The sequence below is a fragment of the Pistacia vera genome, unplaced genomic scaffold (genome assembly GCF_008641045.1).
Source record: "Pistacia vera cultivar Batoury unplaced genomic scaffold, PisVer_v2 Contig248, whole genome shotgun sequence".
Classification (NCBI taxonomy): Eukaryota; Viridiplantae; Streptophyta; class Magnoliopsida; order Sapindales; family Anacardiaceae; genus Pistacia; species Pistacia vera.
The window spans coordinates 655836-665621 of record NW_022196055.1 but is presented as its reverse complement, the minus strand read 5'-3'; the positions used below and the strand labels follow the sequence as shown (position 1 = coordinate 665621).

At 34.2% G+C, this 9786-nt stretch overlaps 1 pseudogene; it reads left to right on the top strand.

The window, feature by feature from the left end:
* Positions 1–740: 740 nt before the first annotated feature.
* On the top strand, positions 741–4733 carry LOC116132055 (annotated as a pseudogene).
* The last annotated feature ends 5053 nt before the right edge of the window (positions 4734–9786 follow it).

Below are 9786 nucleotides of genomic sequence, written 5' to 3'. Positions count from 1 at the left end.
GACGTCCATACAATTGCCGCCATTAACGGACGCCGTCCATAAAATATAGGAACGTTCATAATTTTTTTTATAATTTAAGTCTGCGGATGGGCATCCAATTCAGGACGTGTCCATAATATATGACGTGTTCCTGAATTTTGTTTATAATTTTTAACCTTAAAATGGACAGGCGTCCATTAACATGAACGCCCTTTCCATTAATTAATGATTTATATTTAATAGATGGACGCGTCCATTATTTTTTTTAGAATATTTTTATTATTTAAGTTTGGACGGGCCTCCACATATCCATTAGTATGGACTTTCCGTCCATTGAATGTGGACGGAAGTCAGTGATTTTGGTTTTCAAACTTTTAAATTTAAACTATGGACGGACGTCCATTATAGGTGGACACCTCATTTCTCATAATGGACGGAGTCCATCGTTCATTTCTCATAATGGACAATTCCATCGTTCATTTCCATGGACGGCGTCCACATATAATGGACTCCCATCAATAACAGAACATTCGTCTATAGTTGATGAATGAACCGTTCACTGACAAAATATTTGTGAATATAAAATGTGATTGGTGTGAGTCATGGACACATAATTTGTGTAAAAAATTTGTGAACAGTTCCCAGTGTTAGTAACATTATTTGTTACATAAACTACATTGACCGACTGAAATACCGATTGACTATCCTGACCTGACGTATCTTTTTTTTTTTAAGCTTTGGGCGTGAACTGACATGTGCATATGCCACGTAGACTGACACGTCCATCAGATATTCAGTCGGTATGTTCAGTCGGTCAATGTAGTCTTATTGTATTTGTTAACATATATATGCAAGTCACTTTGGCAAATTCCCCCTCAAAAATAATGAGAAAGTAACAGCAAGTACTGACTGGGCAAAGCCATCACCCGAATCTTCAGTCGGTAAAAGGTCATAAAATTCGGGACCCTCAATCGTAACCCTAACCCCGCCACTATAAACGCTTAAAAAGGGCGCCTTCATTTCCAAGTTCAGCCTCACTGAAACTAAAAGCAAGCCATCAAACTTTCCTCCAGACGACGCCGTTTCGATTCACGGTAACCTTGACAACTCCGCATTCTCTTCCATTTAGCTTATTTTTCGGATTTTTCTTATATGAAATTCTGATATAACCTATTTTTGTTTGATTAATTAATTAATTAATTCGTGAATTGTTAAAAAAAAATTATTGTTTTTTCTTGTTTGCTGACAAAGACGAAGATTTTGAAATGTGTTCGCTTAGAGAGAGGAAAATGGATCGGTAACCAAAAGTGAGAAGCCGAGGACGGAGGCTGCTATAAGTGAGAATGATTTGAGAATCGGCTCAGGAAGACTCAGGAATTACATTTCTTATGCTATTTTCTCTCCTGCAGGTATTTTTTGTCCAAATATGATACTTTTTCTTTTTTAATTTATTAAATTGATTCTAGAAGATGTTCCTGATCAGGATAAAGGTGCCAATGAATTATCCTCAAAGCCACTGGCAGAGCTATTAATAAGACTGTGATGATTGCTGAGTTGCTTAGGTGCCTATTTATTTAACCTTAGTTTGTGCCATTTCTCCAAATCAATACATTTTTAATGTTGAATAATTTACGATTAAGTTTGTGGCATAGGGTGTCAATGTTTATTCATGTTGAATGCGGTTTGCTTATTCAGAGAAGGATTGTTGGCTCCACCAAATACTTCAACTGGCTATTGACATAACCGACCATGGGAGCCTCTAGAAGAAGGGCTTCTTCCGTAAGAACTATATCTCTTGTGTTAATTAATTTGTTGATATTATTTGGCTGATTGTATCTGTTTATGCAGATTAGAGACTACCCGTCATTTTTCAGTTATCACAATTATTTTGTCTAAGAAGGAGCTGGATTCATCTTCCCCAGGGTAATGACAACTGAAATTAGATATTTTGAGTTTTTTGGTGTTTATGATATGCTAGTTTTTTCGTGCATTCTTTTCTATTGAAGCCTTGTAGTTGCTTGTATGGTTTATTCAATGGAATGATTTATGAGAGAATTATTAGAATTGGTATACTAGAGTTGTTAGAGTTCCATTTCAATGTCATCATAGTTTAGATATTGTTGTGATGTTTGTTCTATAAAGATGGTTATAGGAGCATCATGTCATTTTTTTAGCACTCATGTGATTTGTTGAAAGAAGTTTTTTGGGCTCAAGTAAAACTTTGGTTTTGAAAGATGCTTTAAATTAGATAGTCGTTATTAGTCAGCTGATACGTTCATATTTATATGTACACTTTTAAATCACAAGGGATGCTGCGGAGAAGACCTTGACTAGCTATTTGGGTTCTTGTGGGTTTAGTTACTTCTAGTTGCTGATCACCCTAACAAGTTGATATAAATGGAAGATAATGTGAGATTCATGTTTTTCTCCATTACGGCCATTGAGGATTCTATAAAACACCCTTTACCATGTATATGTTAATATGATGACAACTCTGGTGTAATGCAAACTTTGAAGAATTGGCAATGTCCATTCAACAAATTAATTTTTCTAAACGCATCATTGTGTACTTTGCATCATATGCCATGTTTAAAAAGATGGTTTTTGACTTTATGTAGACTAGGTTCTGTGTATTGTGATGGATTGAAATAATTTTCTGTTATCCATTCTTTGTGTTTTTGCTTCTCATCTCCATGTCTTCACTTATGATGGTACTGCTTGTTGCATTATGACGTGCTTAGAGAAATGACCCTTGTGTTCTGTGATTCATACAAGCATAAGTATTTACAAAACTGTTTATTGTCTACCTACTTATGCAGGGATTCTATTGACACTTTGATGCATGTTAATTTTATTGGACTTTTGTTTGCAGATAATGACAGATACCAATCACCAATCCCAGTTGATCAAGTGAAGCCGTTAACTGAATATTATGAGGAGTGAGCACATTTTTATTATTTCTTTTTTTTTTTTTTTTTTTTTCGATTGTGCGATTTATTCACTCTAATGTGTTAGTCTAAGTTATATATATACTTCTATCTCATGCAATTTAGAATGCCGCCCTGGCATGCGAGGCAGGGTACGTCATGATCAGTCAAGGAAAGAACGGGAAGTAAGGCAATTCCATGAGTAAGATAAGTTTTTTAACTGTTTCCATTGACCCAGTATACGCGCATAGTCCTTTTTAATGCTACAATATTATTGTGATCAACAATAGCTTATTCACAGGGCAATATAAATACATAAGTTTTGAGTTATTATCAATGACAATGTTGGTATTTCTCAGCTATGACACAGAGAATGATATTACTTACTGAATATGTATGGTTGTTTAACTTACAGGTTTTTCATGGAGACATTTTTAAGTGGTTCTTGGTGCCACAATGTTGAAATTATTGTATTTTTTTTAGATATTGGTGGTGTTAAGATTGGCCTCATTTTTTTTATTACTTCTACTATGTTGGCTGGATAGAATTTGCTCTGGCTGTTCCATGTCATATCCCCTACTGAATTCACATGAGCATGTTGTGAAACAGCAAAAACTTCTGGTGTTTCTGTTTATGCAGGTACTGGCAATGGTTTAGCCGAGTATAGTAATGGACATTGGGATGGTGGACGTGGATATGGAGGTCGAGGTCGAGGTTATGCAAGAGGACGCAGTTCCCGTGGACGCGGAAGGTGGTATGGTGGTGGAAACATGCAGCATGAGTCAGGATATAACAATGGTTATAGTGGATCAGGAGCCTTCCCTCCTCAAGGACAGGTAGTTTCTATCTTTATTCACAAAGCTTTCTCTTGTCCTTTTAGTCTAACTGTACATCTTTAAAAGAACAGTTACACAGTGTGACAGCCAACATGAATTCATTCTCTTTCGAAATCTTTTGTGTGGTTCATTTCTGTCTATTTTGCTGATGCAAATCCAATCCCTTGTTATGTTTTAAGCTTTTCTTAATGACTTTGGGTGGTCATTAGTTTGTAATTATAATGTTCCTACTGTTAAAATTTTCAATCTTTTTAGTTCAGTCAAATGTTATATAGGAAAGTATTTCCCTCTTGCATGCATAAGTATGTACATTGTTACCTACCTACAAGCATATATGGACTCGTGATTACTATCTTTGGTTTTCCGATTCAAAGTTTTAATTATCTAATGGTTTGCCTGCAATACAAAATGCCCTGTTAAACTAAATCAACTTTAGAAACGCCCTATGTATAAAATAATATGAAAAAGGACTCCTGCTTTCATCTCTGATTTTGGTTGTGCTAATCTGTTCAATAAATATATTCTTTCCTGTTGTTTTATCCAAAGTGAAAATAGTTCTCTGAAACATCTCTCGATTTAAGCTGGTTTTTCTCTTTTAAAAGATATGCTTCACAACACTGCTAAAAGTTTTATATCAATGAGTAACTATGTTAACATGATTACCTGTTTCGCCCTGGTACCAATAAATCATAACCATGTTGCAAACTGTTTCCTGCTGTGATTTGTTTGCAATAACTAAGATTCTGTGGGTTTGCTCACGCACTTTATTATTGTTTATACAACGAATATTGTTTATATTGCCTTCCCTTTTCTCATTGTTTTTTCGTTGGCATGGTCAATTTTGCTGCGATATAATGCCATTCACTTGTTTAGCACTTACTCAAATATTTATCCATGTAATTTGCAGGCGTGGTCGTGGAAGGGAAGCGGTCATGGTCATGGGCTAGTTTTAGATCTGATTGGGCCAGTCCAAGTCCAAGCAACTGCTTGAATGCTAAACTTTGGAGGTACTCTTTGGTATCTATAGTTGAAAATAGTATGGGATGCCTGTTCAGCACTTGATCTTCTAAAGTTAAATGAACTTTAGCTTAAATTATTTATGGCAGCGGTTAGTTACTTTATGATTTGTACAAGATTGGCAATTTGATCTTCTGTAGGTTGCAATTTTGTAGAGTATAGATAGATGTGAGTTTATCACTATGTCCTTATTTAATGTTTATAATTTCGGAGTTTTTTCTTTTTTTAAAATGTCAAAACTCTTTTCTATAAATATAGAGCAGTGCATTCTTTCATTATGATTTTTTTGGCTTTGCTTGTTTTCTAGAATTAATTAAAGAAAGAAGTTTTGTTGTTAAGGTAGCCCTTTGAAGTTCGTTGAAATATGAGTTTAAAAGACATGATCTGTTAGAAGAATGAATAATATATAAATCCTGATGAGGTTTCTTAAATACAAAAACCTCTCTAATCGTAAGTCATTACATTTTACACTATATATGATTTTATAACTATTTATCGAATTGCTTTCTTGTTGATAATTTAACACCCTAAAACTTATAGGTTATTTCCATTGCTTTCTTCTTCCTTCTTCTCGTCTCCTCTTTTATTTCTTCTAATCTTCTTCCTTCTTCTCTATTCTTCTTCGTCTCCTCTTCTTTTTCTTCCTCTGTTCTTTTTGCTTACTCTCTCTTCGTCTCCTCTTCTCTTTCTTTTTCCTTCCTCTCCCCTTGCTTCTTTGCATGGTAATTTTAGAGTAAGTGAAGAAGAATAAAAGATGAAAATGAAAGATACATTGGTCTTTGGAGATGAAAAAATGGTATTGAAAAAAATGGAGAATGTTTGCTGGCTCAATGAAATGAGAATGAACGGTGCTGCAAATCTGGTTTAGGAATTAGGGATCAGATTAACCCTAAATAGTGAACCGATTTAAGCTCCAAACCGGCCAGACCGACGTTTTGTACTACTCCACTAGTCTATAACCGGTTCAAAGCGAGTTGTATGTTATTTCTGGTTTTTATGTTAACTTGAACCAAAGTTAAGGTCGGGTCCCGATCGAGCCAGTTGGATCGGTCGTGGTCCGATCTGGGTTTTTAAACAAGTTATTTCATAAAGCTTAGGGTGAATTTTATTATTTAGTCAAAATTTTGAAGAGATATATTCATAATTTGAACATAAAGATTGACTCATAACCAAATCTTGTAAACTTTCTCTTACCAACCTTGACATGTCAACTTATAATTGGTCAGTTTGCAATGGGTTTCGCCTCTCTCCAATTGCGAACTTGATCAGTTGCAAGCTACTACGTCGTGGTTGTGAAGAAAATTATAAAATTGGATTGTAATGTAGTATTGCCCTTAGTCTAGATGTTTGGATTATAAATCAAACGGTATTATAATTTGAATGATACAATTGCTAGCTAAACATATATCAAACGTGTACTGCATGTGGACTAGTCTATTCATTTAACTACCTTATAACTTGTCACATCAAAAGTTTTATATTCTTATATTTTGGTATAACAGACACTATATCCAATTTGGATTCATGTATCATACATGCATATGTTGCCATATCAAGGAAGCATTAATTACAAATTGGCTTTTAATCTTCCAATAACATATTGTTTTAACATTAAGAGCATCTCCAAAAGACTCTTTATATGATTTAAACTCTTTATTATGAATGTGTATCTATAAAAACAAAAGTCAACAGACTCTTTATTAATATAAATTAAAAGTGAGTTTGACTCTTCACATCTACAGAGTCAAATTTACTCTATCCTAATTTTAATTAATAACTACAAGTTTTATTGCATTTTATTTATTAATTCTCTCTCATATTAAGTCTCTTTTTTGAAAAAAAAACACTCTTTATTAATTTGATAAAATTTTGTTTTTTATATTTATAAATTATGAAGATGTTCTTTTTTATATAAAAGATGCTCTTTAAATAAAGAGAACTATTAGAGATGCTTTAAAGAGCATCTCCAAATGACTCTTTATGACCAAACTCTTTATATAAAGGTTTATCTATAGAAACAAAGTCTAATAACTCTTTATTCTTTAAATATAATTAAATGAGTTTGACACTCCACATTTAGAGAGTCAAATTTTACTCTCTATCCTAATTTTAAATAAAAATTTCAAGTTTCTATGTATTTTATTTATGATTTATCGTCTCCTATTAAGTTTCTTTCTTGAAAAACATATTCTCTCTCCTAAAATTTAATTGTCTATTGGATTTAAATAAAACTTTGTTCTTATATTTAAAAATTAATGAAGATGTTTTTTTATTTATATGAAAGATTCTCTTTAAAATAACGAGCACCATTAAAGATATCTAACACTCTCCCTACTATTTTTCAATTATTGTACTTCTAAAGAGAGTTATATCTTAGAATAGATCAATTTTTTTAGATATTTCCTTCCTTGTACAAACAGAGATATCTTCAAACGGTAAGACACAAGTTAACTTTTCTCTAAATCAGTTGTTTTAAAATTCGCCCGGGTGACTTCGTTTAATTGGGAACCGAAGCTTGGGCCGGGTTTTAAAGGGATAAATCTCGGAATATGCAATTCACTGTGGTATGACTTGCAGTTGGATCGGGGTTATTGTAGCTAACCTTCAGTTCAACCGGTTTTGGGACAAAACCAGTTACTGCATAAAAAAATCCCCAATCCCTTTTCATTTTTTCAAATCTCAATTCGATGACATTAGATGGATTCAACCTCCACGCAATTCATTTCTTCATCTTCATTTCAATCTCAATTCCTAAATTAAAATCCTTAAATCCTATTCTTCAATTTTGTTTCTTCCCTTATTTTTAAATACTTCTCTATCTGCATTTTCAACTCTAATATCAACAACAACCGATTAATCACATATAATTCAAATCCCAAATCCAATACATTTTTTCACATCCAGCTTCAATTTTTTTCAAATAAACTTTAGTAATACAAAATAAATCGAACCCATAAACCTTTCATAAATCCTAGCTGAGAATTCTACCAGAATAAATTTTTAGATTCATAAAAATAAACCAGGGCAGAAAGAAAACAAGAGAAAGAAGGGAGAAAAAGAAAGAGGAAGGAAAAGAAAGAGAGATGAGAGAAGTTACAAAAGAAGGGGAAAGTGATAGAAAAAGAAGAAGTGACAAGAGAAAGAGAAAAAACACAAATATAGATTGCTACAGTAAGGATAGGGCGCAAGGCTGATTGAGGTTGGTTGGGGGATCACCCGTCCCACCTCATCCCTGGGATAGGAGGTCGAGGAATCCCCATCCTATCCCTCCCTTGCCCTGCCTCGAGGTTAGGGATTTGCGGGCATTAATCCTCGTGGGAAAATTCTTCCCAGCTCTTGGCGGGGAATTTTCCCCAAATGAGGATTATTTCAAACCTTTTTTTTTTTTTTTTTAAATACATTTGATTTTGTATAATTCTTTAGTGATAATTCTAGATAGTAAAAGAAAAACTCATTGAAGGATGAATAAATTATGATATGAAATTGTTATAAATATCAAAGTCGAATATTTGTTGTCTATAATTAGATTAGAGTAGCTGTTGACAATTTATTTTTGCTAGCTGTAGGATCTTTGCTACTAGTATAGGATCATTGTAGGATTTTTAGAGATTGATTAGTTTACTAATTATTTCTTTCCTTACTTAATTTTCCTGTAAATCCTATAAATACCTACTATTTATATCAATTCAGTATAAGATCATATGACTTCGATTCCAATTCTATAGTCTTTATGGTATCGAGCAAGGCTTTTTTCTAGGAATAAAATTGTTAGAAAAAATTCTTCACTATGTTTGAGATTTCATCTGTGTCTCCCCCTGTTGTAACCCACAAAAACAATGAAACCAAGATTACCCATACCGAGTCCCATTCCGTCCAGTTATGACTATTCGACTCAAAGAAGGAACTTTATTCGCTGGTCCCAATCTGTACTTTGTGTATCAGGGAGAGGCAAGATTAGGTACTTGACTGGTGAAATCAAAGAACCTGAGAAGACAGATCCATCATACACTACATGGAATGCAGAAAATTCCATGATTATGTCATGGCTGGTGAACTCTATGGATGAGGACATCATTTCCAATTATATTTGCTACCACCCCACTACAAAGAACTTGGATAGTGTTTTGTTGAGATGTATTCTGATCTTGGAAACTAATCTCAAATCTATGAGTTACAACAAGGTGGGAGAAATCCACAAGGAAAGGCAGCGTGTCTAAGTACTTTAATGCCCTTAAGGGCCTTTCGCGAGATCTGGATCTGTTTAACAATTATGAGTTGGAAGAATTCAGATGATTGGAATCACCACAAGAACCTGGGAGTGCAAGAATTTTTAAATTCTTGGTTGGACTAAACGTTGAGTTTGATGAGGTTAAAGGAAGAATCCTTGGCAGACAACCTCTTCCTTCCATTGGAGAAGTCTTCTCGAAGTAAGAAGGGGAGAAAGTTGTCGAAGCGTTATGCTGGGTAAGAGAGAACTACAAGATCAGGATCTACTGAGAACTTTGCCTTGGTTACTATCACAATGCTGAAATTCCGCATTTGCTACAAACTGGTCACAATACAACAACCAAAACCAGTAAAGGCTTTATGAGAAACCACAGTATGGGGTGACTACTGCAACAAAGCACATCACACTAGAGAAAATTGTTGGAAAGCTCCTTGGAAAACTAGCAAATGGAAGGCACAGACCTAGAGATAAAAGTAGTCACATAACTTCCAAAGCCAATGCAGCCGAAACTAATCATTTGAGCAAGGAGCAGTTTGATCAACTTCTTCAACTACTACAATCCAATCTCCATCATCAGGTATCCCTCTTGATCTGTTGCCCCCATCAGGTAGAATTCCTAATGTTAACTCTAGTGTTTTAGCCTTTGCACCATGGATCATTGATTTAGGTGCATTCGATCACATAGACTGTATTCCTCATTTGTTTAAATCATATTCACCTTGTCCGGTAATAATAAAGTTAGGATTGCAGATGGAAGCTTTTCATCCATTGCTGGAAAAGGCTATAAAAATTTCAGAAA